Raw genomic sequence first — 12924 nt, 5'->3', positions numbered from 1 at the left:
TATGTCCTGGGAAGCTACAGCATGTCCTGAAAGAACCCTTATCTTGGAGTCAAGAAAAGGGTGTTTCATATCAATTAATTCTGTGACTTTGAAGAAGTGGCTGTCCCTTTCTGAGTGTCAGTTTCCTCATCTATAAAATGTTTGCATTACCTACCTCAAAAGAGTTAAAGGAGTAAAGTACTTTTTAAACCTTAAATTTTATTTGTTTTTGCAAGGCAATGGGGTTAAGTGACTTGCCCAGGATCACATAGCTAGGTAATTAATAAATGTCTGAGGCTGGATTTGAACTCAGGTCCTCCTAACTCCAGGGCTGGTGCTCTCTCCACTGTGCCACCTAGCTGCCCAAAGTCATGTACTTTTAACATGAAAGGAAGCATGGCAGAATGGATAGAGAACTGGTCTTGAACTGAGAAAGATGCTGAATGGTTTAACTGACTTTGTGACCACTGGGATTCAATTACTTCATTTGCAAAATAAAGGGGTTGGACTAGGTGACCTCTAAGGTCCTTTTAAGTACTGAATCTATGACCCAGTTTGCCTCCTGAACAAAAATCCCTCAGAATAATAGCCTGGCAGAAGTGTTGGGAGATGCCCTTAGAGAGTATGACCAGCAGGTGGCAGGGCTGCACCAACCTCAAACTGTCCCAGACACCAGACTCCCTGAAGGAATTTTAGAACATAAGATTATTTATTAGCCTTGGAAGAACCCACAGTGACAACCAGTCCAAGCCTCTCATTTTATAGGCAATGAAACCAAGGTTCTGATAAAATGGAAAAATGTGTTGGATGTCCTTACTGTATGTGACTGCTCCCCTGGGGTAGAAGCCAAATCTCCTACCTCCCCAGCCAGGTCTTCTAACTTCCCTACAACTCATCTCTCTCCTTCTTCCTTGTCATAGGACTAGGTTGTACACATCATAGCACTTTAATCCTCACTGAGCCCTTTTCCATGCATTAATTCATTTGAGTAAGTTCTTCCAGGACAGGGATTTCATTCTTTGGTGTCTTTATCCTCATAACAATCCTGGGAGGGCTAGAACATTTGACAGATGAGCACCTAAGAAAGACTGCCCAAGATCAAATAGGTACTAATTGATAACTTCAGGATTCAAATCCAGAAATTCAAGTTCATATTATAAACCTGTAATTTGGTTTTTAATATATCTTATTCATTTTGTTAAAAATTTCCCAATTTTGAGTTGTTCCTTCTCCTGTCTCTCCCCTGCCTCTTTGAAAGGGAAACAATATGAGATCAATTGTATATGGAAGTAATATAAAACATATTTCTATATTAGCCACGTTGCAAAAGAAAACATGAGGTAGCTAAAGTACTACAGTGGAGAGAGTACCAGACCTAGGGTCATTAAGATTTAATCTTCATGTGTTCAAATTCAGCCTCAGTTTCTTTATCTGTAAATGAACTGGAGAAGGAAATGGCAAACCAGTATTTTTGCCAAGAAAACCCCAATTGGTCATGAACAATTAGACATGACTGAACAATATAAGAAAACAAGCATTTTTTTCTTTTTTAATTGCTATTTTATTTTTTCAATTACATGATATGGAAATTTTTCAACATTCATCCACTTGCATATCTATATTTTATACATTTTTCTTTTTTCCTTTTTTTGTACTTTTGCAAGATGGTTAAGGTCACACAACTAAGTATTAAGTGTCTGAGGTCGAATTTGAACTCAGGTCCTCCTGACTCCAGAGTCAGTGCTCTATCCGTTTCACCACCTTGACTGGTTGGTTGGATTTTGTCCTTCATTAACAAAGAAGACCAAAATGGCATCACTATGTTTGAGACAAATTACAGTGTGTCCAACTGTGGCTGATCATACCAATATGAGCTCAGAATGCCCTATCACAGTCGGGCACAAATAGTCCATGTGACTATCTGGGATGGGGACTCTAAACTTACAGATGTCACATATCCTTTGAGCTGCTTCAATCCTGCCTTCCTCATAGATGAGGGTATGCCATGCTGGGCGGTCCTGTGCCAGTGTTTCCCATTCTGTGCAATCAATTCTAAAGTCATTCAATGAGACCTTCAGGGTATCTCAGTATTGCTTCTTCTGATCCCCTTGTGAGCGCTTGCCCTAAGTGAGTTTTCCATAAAATAGTTTTTTTGTTATGCATATGTCTGGCACTCTAACAGCATGGTCAGCCCATCATAATTGCCCTCACTATAGTAGTGTTGGAATGTAATAGAGTTTAGCTTAAGAAAGGACTTCAGTGTCTGGTATCTTTTCCTGCCAGGTGATCTTCAGAATCTTCCTAAGACAATTTAAATGGAAGCGATTCAATTTCCTGATATGGTACTGGTAGACTGTTCATGTTTCACAGGCACATAGCAATGAGGTCAGCACAATGATTCTATAGACCTTCAGTTTGGCAGTCAATCTAATACCTCTTCTCTCCCACACTTTCTTTCAGAGTCTCCCAAACACTGCACTAGCTCTGACAATTTGAGTGTCAACCTCATTGTCAATGTGTACCTCCTTGGAAAGGACATTGCCAAGTTAAGTGAATTTGTCCACATATGGTTCCACATATGGATAGTGTGGTGCTGGCTGATGAAGCACCTGTTTTCTTGGTGTTAATTGTTAGAACAAAATTAGCACAAGCAACAGAGAATCGATCCATGCTTTTTTTGCATCTCAGCTTCAGATGTTGCATTGAGTGCACAATCACCTGCAAATAGAAGATCATGCACCAACATTCCTTCCATTTTGATCTTGGCTTGTAACCTTTTCAAGTTGAAGAATTTGTCATCAATGTGGTAGCTGTCCTTGAGGCTATGTTCATCCTCAATGGAGGCATAACATGACTGAAAACATAATGCTAAAAAATATGGGGAAAAGGACACATCCTTGTTTTACTCCACTTGGTGACTGGGAAATCTCAAGAGTATCATCATCCACTATTCAGAACCCAGTCATGCATGCCATCATGAAGTTGATGTACAATATTGATGAACTTCTCCAGGCAACCAAATTTTGACATAATTTTCCATCATCCCTTGTGACTGACAGTAAGTTTTCACCATTGATTATCATTAAAATATTGCTGATGCTGTGGTAATGTTTTCCAGATTCTACTCATCTCCCTTTGCATTAGTTCTTATAAATCTTCCCAAAAACCTGGGGTTTTCATTATTATACTACAATATATGATGAGTTTAGGAGCTCTAAACAAGGCTACCCTTATGAGCTGAGAAAGCAGTCTTGTACCTCCTGGTGAGTTGAAGGAGTTAAAGAATTGTTCCTTTTCTCCTTTTTTTCCACCCAGGAACCAAAGTTTTTGAAATCCCTCCATCAATTCTTTTAGTAAAAGGTTTCCCTCTTTTGACCATTCCCTTAAGATATAAACTATCTACTTACACAATGAAGTTTGAATCCTGCCTTTGTCACTTACTTATATGCTATGTGATACTGGACAAGTCACCTAATCTCTCTGAGCCTCATCTGTTAAAGAGGAATAATACCACCTCCTTCATAGGGTTGTTGCAAGGCTCAAATGAATTAACCTGCAAAGTGTTTTGCAAACTTCATAGTACCTGTAAATACTTGTTGATATTTTTAGGAGACTAAATAAAGTTCCTGAGAACTTTTTCCAATTCCCTATTTTGGTTGTACATATCCTGGACTCAAGAAAGGGAACGTCTTTGAACTGAATGGTGAAAACCTCTTCCAGTCACCTTTGTTGCTTCTGGTTATCAAAACAGGAAAACAGATAGAAAATTATCATATTATTGAGAGAAAATCCCTGGGAAGGCAAAAAAATCCACCCAGTCCAATCCAGACCAGGAAATAAGTATTAACTAAGCTTTGCCAAAAGGAGGTTTCCATAGACTAGTGATGAACAGACTCCTTTTCCCTTCCTTGCCCATTTTATAGATTATTGTTATTGGACCGGAATACTGGAGAGGGCACTCTCTTACTAGTTGAATAATCCTGGACAAATGTCATTTCTGAGTTTCAATTTTATCTTCTGTAACATGGAAGTAATATACCATCAACTTCATGGAGGTTGTTGTGAGGAATATACTTTGTAAATCTTTTAAGTTCTCTAGGAATGTAGTAGTAGTCATAGTAGTAGTAGCAGTCAGAGTTATAATCATAGTAGATGATGTCACCAGAAAAATTTGTGAAGATGATCACTGGCAACTTAAAAGTCATCTAGACCAATCCCCTCATTCTAAAGATGAAAAAACCAAGTTCCAGAGAAGTGAGTCAATTTGCCCAAGGTCATACAGCACTAAAGATTATTCATTAATCTTTGCTGTCTGCCTTCATCCAACTTTCATTTATGGCTATAAGAAGTTGTAACATGTATAAAACTCACACCCTAATAAAAACCACCTTGGCAAATGAGCCAAGAAAATAATTTTCCAATTGCCATGTAGCTGACGAAAGCAAATTCAGTGGAGCACTTAAAACTTTGTCAGACATCAAAAATGCCAGGGTCATCCACTGCATCCTAGGGCATCATCAGTCATCTTGACTTTTGTCTTGCCACTGAACTTTAGTGACTCTTGGAGAAAGAGTTAATTTGATGAGTTTATGCACTATCACTCTTTTTTTTCTGGGTTTTTGCAAGGCAGATAGGGTTAAGTGGCTTGCCCAAGGCCACACAGCTAGGTAATTATTAAGTGTCTGAGACCGGATTTGAACCCAGGTACTCCTGACTCCAAGGCCGGTGCTTTATCCACTGCGCCACCTAGCCGCCCCGCACTATCACTCTTAAATCCAATTCACTCAAGAGTCAAGACATCTTTCCATGATGTCATTGGTCTTCTTTGAAAATGAAAAAATAATCAACAACAATAACAATAATGATAAAAATGACACCTATTATATGTCAAGCACTGTTTGAAATTTTTATCATTTTTACACTGATTTGATCCTTGAAACAACCTCAGGTACTATTATTATCTCCATTTTACTATTGAAAAAACTGAGGCAGACATCAGTTAAATGACTTGTCTGGGTTGACATGGTAGGATGTGTCTGAGGCTGGATTTGCACTCAGGTCTTCCCTAACTTCAGGGCCAATACTCTATTCACAGCACCATGTAGTTGAATTGACTGGGAGAGCAAGGGTTTAGGGAAATGGGAGTCAAGAACAGCAGCAGCATATGAATATGTTCCAATTTCCAAGTATGCTAGTCTTTCCACTTCTTTGATTGTCTTTCCCACTAGCTCCATAAACTCCTAGAGAGCAGGGCTTTTGCAAAAAAAAAAAAAAAAATCATTCAAAATGCTCCAGGGAGTAGAACTATTTTCAGAGAAACAAGCTTCTAAGTGGGAGATGAAGATTGCCTTTCAGGTTTCGTTAGAACACATACCAAGAAGGGAAATACTGGTGGATCTGTTATGTAGGATAGACAGTTTGCCTTGGCAATGCTTTCTGTACATCCTGGCTTCATCGCTTGCCAGCTTGCCAGCTATTGGCAAGTTTGCCGAACCTCTGAGAGAAAACAGAAGGATACTGACATACCTCCTATGGCGCAGGACTGTTAGCCATTGCTTATTAATAACTATGCTGATTAAGGGATTCATTTTTATGTAGAAAAATAGGCACACTTAGTGTACTGTTGGTGGAGCTATGAACTGCTCTAACTATCCCAGAGAATATAATTTGGAATTATTCCCACAGATCTATAAAACTTTTCATACTCTTTGATCCAGCAATACCATTAATGAGTCTGCATACAAAAGAGATCAACAAAAAAAAGGAAAAGAATCAATTTGAACTAAAACTGTTTAAAGCAACTATTTTAGTGGTGGCAAAAAATTGAAAATTGAAATTAAGCTCATTATTTGGAGAATGACTGAACAAGTTATGGTATATCATTGTAATGGAATTCTGTTATCCTAAGAAATGATGTGGTGAGTGATTTCAGAAACCTGGGAAGTGAACTGATGCAAAATGAAATCAACAGAATCAGAACACTATAGAAAGTAATAAAAATATTGTAATGATCAATTATGAATGACTTAGTATTCTAATCAATACTTTGATCAAGATATTTCCATAATACTGTGAAAAATGTGCTCCATCTTCAGAGAAAGAACTGATTAACTTGAGTGTAAAATGAACCACAGTTTTTTCACTTACTTTATTTTTCTTGCTTTTTTTTTTGAAGCATGGCCAATATGGAAATATGGTTTACAAGATTTTATATGTATAATTGTTATCATATTGCTTCTCAATGGGTGGGGTTGAAGCTAGAGAGGGAAAGAATTTGGAAGTCAAAATTATTAAAGTTTTAAAATAAAGTATCATTTTAAAAAAATAATTTAATAAAAGGGATTCTCTTCTCACTATGAGGGTAGAGGAAATCTGGAGCTAATGAATCTGAAACAGTAAATACTACTCTGAAGAGCTCACTCACTCTCTCACCTCCTTCATTACTCTTCCACTCCCATAAAATGAAACAGAAGCAAGAGGGTTGAGAAAGCTTATTTTTATCCAAAATATCAGTAACAGAGAAACAGTAAACAAATGCAAAGATGCAGCTAGTTGGAGTTTTGGTATGGAAATCAAGTTAGATCATGGAGCAACTGTCCCAAGGAAGTAAGAGCTAGGGTAGATTGGGAAGAGCTACCCCACCAGTCAGCGGAATGATAATGGGAAAGGTAGTCCCCCCAAAATCCTTTTTTTCTTCCCCAAGGGTCCTTAGGGCTGGTTTCCTGGAATTTTTCTGATCTCACATTAAAAGACAGTTCAGGATTCTGTTCAATTAATAGTCCACGAAATTCTCCTCCTCCAAGATCTCAGACCAAGGCCAACCAAATCTCAATACCATGGCTACTGGCACCATCCAAAATGGGAGAAAGCACCAGAGGAAAAGACCAAGTAAGAATCAAGAACAGAAGTCAGACATTCATGAACTCTCATTCACCCTATCTTATACTCTTTAAATCATACACTTTAGTTGAAAAAAAACTATCTAAAACTGAGATGTTTTGCCTCAAATAAAGATTAATGGCAGAGAAAGAATGAGCAAATTCAGTCCTCCTAACTTGTTATAGTATCCTGAGAAGGTAATGAATTTTTAAAATTGTTTTTACATGTAATCATGGGAAAAATAAAATATTAAAGTAAACAAACATAAAAGCTGTTACATTCTCTGCAACTTAGAAAGTTAGAAAAGTTACATCAGAGCGTTTGTCTTGCCTTCTCAATGGTTGGTGAAGGGGTTGAAGGAGAGAAAATTTGGAACTGAACAGAAAACTAAAATTCTATTAAAAAGATAGAAAATTGCCAAGGGTACTGAGTGCACAGTAGGTACATGTCCAGAGGGAGAAGTTGAACCCAATTGCTCTTGTCTATCCATTTCTATAGCATTGATTTCATAAAATGTCAAAATGAAGAGGGATCTCAGAATATAAGATGGTACTATGGTTGGAAGGGGACCTTAAAACACAAAATATACAAGGTCAAAATTTGAGTGGGCTTTAGAGGACAGGAGTTGTTCTTAAGCCTTTTTTTATGTTATGGTTCATTGAGAAGACAGTAGGGAAACTTTAGACCCTAATTCTATTCCTGAAAGGCTCAAAGAAAATCTTTAAATCCCTTAGGCTCCCTTCTCAGGATACTGTTGAAAATACACATAAAAGGGCGGCTAGGTGACAGTAGTGGATTAAGCACCGGCCTTGGAGTCAGGAGTACCTGGGTTCAAATCCTGTCTCAGACACTTAATAATTACCTAGCTGTGTGGCCTTGGGCAAGCCACTTAATCCCATTTGCCTTGCAAAAATCTAAAAAAAAAAATACACATAAAATACATAGAGAATTTATGATATTGAAATAAAAATATAATACTTTCCCATCCAAGTTTACATCCGAGAACTTTCCAGAGATACCACATGAAGATCCATTATTCTATTCCCCAGTGAAGAAATCATTTAAATTTTAATTCACAGATTACCGAAGTTAAAAGTTAAATCACAGAATTCGTTAGGGAAGCAGCAGTATAAATAGAGTAAGTTTTTGTTTATGACCAAGGAAGAGATGGAGAATATCATTAAAAACAAACTAGATAATTTTGATTACATTAAATTAAAAAGCTTTTGCACAAACAAAACCATTGTAACCAAGATCAAAAGAAATGTAGTAAATTGGGAAACAATTTTTACAACTAGTATTTCTGACAAAGGACGCATTTCTAAAATATATAGAGAACTAAGTCAAAATTATTTTTTTAAAAAAAGGATATGCAGGGGCAATTTACAGATGAGGAAATCAAAGTGACCCATAGTCATATGAAAAATTTCTCTCAATCATTATTGATTATAGAAATGCAAAGTAAAGCATCCCTGAGGTACCACCCCAAACCTCTCAGACTGGCTAATATGACCAGAAAAGACAATGATCAATGTTGGAAGGGATATGGGAAATCTGGAACACTAATACATTGTTAGTGGAAGTGTGAACTCATCCAACCTTTCTGGAGAGCAATTTGAAATTATACTCAAAGGGCAATAAAAATGTGCATACCCTTTGATCCAGCAATACCAATACTGGGTCTGTACCCTGAAGAGATCATGAAAAAGGGTAAAAACATCACTTGTATGAAAATATTCATAGCAGCCCTCTTTGTGTTGGCAAAGAAATGGAAATTGAGTGAATGTCCATCAATTGAGGAATGATTGAACAAATTGTGGTAAATGTATGTGATGGAATACTATTGTTCTATTAAAAACCAGGAGGGGGCAGCTAGGTGGTGCAGTGGAGGGCAGCTAGGTGGCATAGTGGATAGAGCACCGGCCCTGGAGTCAGGAGTACCTGAGTTCAAATCCAGCCCCAGACACTTAATAATTACCTAGCTGTGTGACCTTGGGCAAGCCACTTAACCCCATTGCCTTGCAAAAACCTAAAAACAAAAAAACAAAAACAAAAAAACCAGGAGGGATGGGAATTCAGAGAAGCCTGGAAGGAATTATATGAACTGATGCTGAGTGAGATAAGCAGAACCAGAAGAACATTGTACACCCTAAACAGCAACATGAGAGTGATGATCAGCCTTAATGGACTTACTCATTTCATAAGAGCAACAATCAGGGACAATTTTGAGGTATCTATATGGAGAATACCATCTATATCCAGAGAAAGAATTGTGGAATTTGAACAAAGACCAAAGACCTTTAATTTTAAAAAAAAAAAAGCCATTATCTTATTACGTAATCTTGCTATCTCTTATATTTTTTTCTTAAGGATATGATTTCCCTCTCAACACATTCAATTTAGATCAATGTATAGCAGGGAAACAATGTAAAGACTAACAGACTGCCTTCTGTGGGGGGTGGGGAGAGGGAAGTGAGATTTGGAGAAAAATTATAAAATTCAAAAATAAATAAATAAATGTATATTTAAAAAAGGATATGATTTCTCTCTCAACTCATTCAGTTTTGATCAATGTATAACATGGAAACAATGTAAAAACTGCCTTCTGTGAGGGGGTGGGGAAGGGAGAGTGGGGAGAAATTGTAAAATTCAAAAAACAAAGAACTATTAAAGAAAACTATTAAGAAAAAACAAAGAAAACTATAAACTAAAGAAAACTATTAAGAAAAAACAAAGAATAAAAACTAAAGAAAACTATTAAGAAAAAACAAAGAATAAAAACTAAAGAAAACTATTAAGAAAAAACAAAGAAAAAAGAAAAGAAAATCATTTCTTAGACAAAAGAAAATAGAGTAAGTTTTTAAGAAGACTGTAAAGCAAAGAAGAAACAGCTATAAAATGACCTGGTAAGGTCATCAAAGACATTTAAGATACTAGAAGTCTTCTAGATGAGGTAAGGATAGGAAGCAAGGATAAAGACTAAAAATAAATCAATTGTAAAAAAAAAAATTATTTAGAAACAAAGTCATTGAAACAATTTTAAAATGCATAGAAAATAACAGAAAGCCCTGGAGTCAGGAGTACCTGAGTTCAAATCCAGCCTTAGACACTTAATAATTTACCTAGCTGTGTGGCCTTGGACAAGCCACTTAACCCCATTTGCCTTGCAAAAATCCTAAAAAAACCCAGAAAGATCTTTTGAAGGAAGTACAGATAACTTTGAGTGCCACATATAGAATTTATCAAATATTTTTTTAAAAAATCAAGTGGCATAAAGTAGAATTTTATGTTCATATAGAATCCTTTTTCTATTCTATTTATGTAGAAATATAACTTGTAAATTCAGGTTCAGAATAATTTTTTAAAAATTAATCAATACACAGGGGCATACAGGTGCACAATGATAGAGCACTGGCCCTGGGGTCAGGAGGACCTGAGTTCAAATATGGCCTCAGACACTTAATACTTAACTGTGTGACTTGGGTAAGTCACTTAACCCCACTGCCTTGCAAAAGCAGAAAAACAAACAACAAAAATAAATCAATTCACTGAGGTGTAATTTCACAATATTCCCTATACTTTTGGATTTGCACACCTCTACTGGGAGTCCAATCATGGGTTCTAATCTTATTTCTATCATTATTTTTTTGTGTGACATTGAGTATATCACTAAACTGATTTAGTTTTCTGTAATAAGAATTTTGAGATAATGGTTATGGAGTTTTTGAAATGTCAACAGTCAATTACATTGACCCACTTACTAAAAAGGGCCTAAATGGCTAAAGGAAAGCTCAAGTAAAGAAGGATTTGGCAACAAAATGGACTAAGCTGGGTCTGCCCAGAAGCACAGAAAGATCTGTAAGACTGATTTAAATCAGACCTAGCACACCTCTGTAATAGTACCAGGCTGACCTGAGTATTATTTGTGTCTTGATTTATCCCCTTGCCTATATTCAAGTAGATTGTGGAATGAAAGGAAGCGTGACACTTAGAGAGTTGCTATCAGAAAGGTAAGGCCAAGATGATGGAGTAAAAAAGAAGCAGCATGATAAACTCTGTCTCCCCCCCCCCCCCAAAAAAAAATCCTAATTCCCACCAGATCTATAAAATACACCAAATTGTATCCTGATGTTGAAATTCAGAAAAAAGAAACAGTGAGTTATTTGTTAGCTCACATTGGCATAGGAAGACATAGACACTGCAAATTGAGTATTGCAGTGTCCAGGGAGAGGTTATATACACCAACCGCTGCAAAAGGAGGTCCCTGACCCATCCAGGAACACTACAGTCAGAGAGCTGGAACAGAGATAATTGGAGGCTTTGGCACCCCTTACCCAGTTCTGGGACACCTAAAACTCAGATGTCAACCAGGACTCAGATGTCTTACTAGGAAAGGGACCAGCACAGGGTGATGGTGATGGGACTCCCAGGGAGGTCCCAGGGTGGTATACAAGGAGTAAATTCAGAAGCAAACCACAGTGATGAGAATTAGACCTCCTCAGGAATAGCACAGAGTCTCAGTACTAGCTTCTAGCCCAGACTGAACCCTCTTGAGGAAAGTCCAGGTAAAGAATCCTCTGCAGGGGCAGCTAGGTGGTGCAGTGGATAGAGCACCAGCCCTGGAGTCAGAAGTACCTAAATTCAAATTCAACCTGAGACACTTAATAATTACCTAGCTGTATGGCCTTAGGCAAGTCACTTAACCCCATTTGCCTTGCAAAAACATAAAAAAAAAGAATCCTCTGCCAAAGGGCATCCTACAATTCTTCCACTCTCAACTAGCAAATGAAATTACAGATCCTGCCAAAATGAAAGCTTGTTTTTTTTTAAAAGTAGACTCAGATTCTCAACTTGACCTTTATGGTTTTGGCAACCAGTGCCTTGTGCTTAAGGAAATAGGCTAATTGGGAGGCAAAGTTGCACAGAATCAGGAAGACCTGAATTCGGAGGCTGACTCAGTTAACTCCCAGCTATGCAACCCTCAGCTAACCACTTTCTGTCTCCTAGTCTCCATTTGCTCAACTGTAAAATGGGGATAATAATAAGCATTTACCAACAAGGGTTATTGAAAGGATAACATGGATACAAATCTAAAAGCTCTATATAAATGGCAGATGCTATTAATATGATAGACAACACCTAAAGAAAGGAAGCCCAAGAGGAACCATGTGGCCTGGACTTCCTAAAAGTGCAAGGTACAAATTGGGATTCTGCCAGTCCCTTGGGGAACTTTGAACTTAGGAAAATTCCTTTCCTTCTCTAGACTTTGCTTATCTATACAATGGGGGGATTAAATCAAGAATATCTGAGGTCTCTTAGAAAGCTAGCTCTTAAAAAAGAAAGAAAGAAAGAAAGAAAGAAAGAAAGAAAGAAAGAAAGAAAGAAAGAAAGAAAGAAAGAAAGGAAGGAAGGAAGGAAGGAAGGAAGGAAGGAAGGAAGGAAGAGAGAGAGAGAGAGAGAGGAGAGAGAAAGAAAGAAAGAAAGAAAGAAAGAAAGAAAGAAAGAAAGAAAGAAAGAAAGCAAGCAAGCTAGCTCTTGCAGTCTATGATTTACAGGTTAAATATCACCTCTGGTCCAAACAAATCTGGGTTCATATTGAGAATTCTGACAATAGAAGAATAAATGCTCTTTTCTCTCTGGCTCATGAATTCTCTCTCCTGGGGATACAATTTCAGGAAAGTTTCTAAAGTAAAATTTACATTACAGTGTTTTCATGTATGTTGGCAACAACATGCCCTCCCACAGAGGTTTTTGAGAGATGATTTGGATACCAGATATGGAATAGATTCCTTTTTCTTCTGCCATTGAATCTGAATAAGACACGTAGGTCCTATAAACAAATTACAAGAAACATAGCAACCTAACAGTCCATTACCCTTATTAGATTCCACAAAAGGTAAAGACATTATATGCTGATCAAATGCCAGTGTCCAAGCAATTCAGAGAAATATTCTAGGCTCTTGGCAAGGTCCAGATCTTCTGCCCTGCCCTGGCATGACTTTAGTCCTTCAACTCCAGAAAGTTTCTGGCAGTGCTCTTGTCATCCTCTGAGAAGGGCTTTGTTCA

The sequence above is a fragment of the Macrotis lagotis genome, chromosome 1, assembly GCF_037893015.1.
Source record: "Macrotis lagotis isolate mMagLag1 chromosome 1, bilby.v1.9.chrom.fasta, whole genome shotgun sequence".
Taxonomy (NCBI): Eukaryota; Metazoa; Chordata; class Mammalia; order Peramelemorphia; family Peramelidae; genus Macrotis; species Macrotis lagotis.
The sequence above is the reverse complement of the archived record's forward strand: the minus strand, read 5'-3'. Positions refer to the sequence as shown.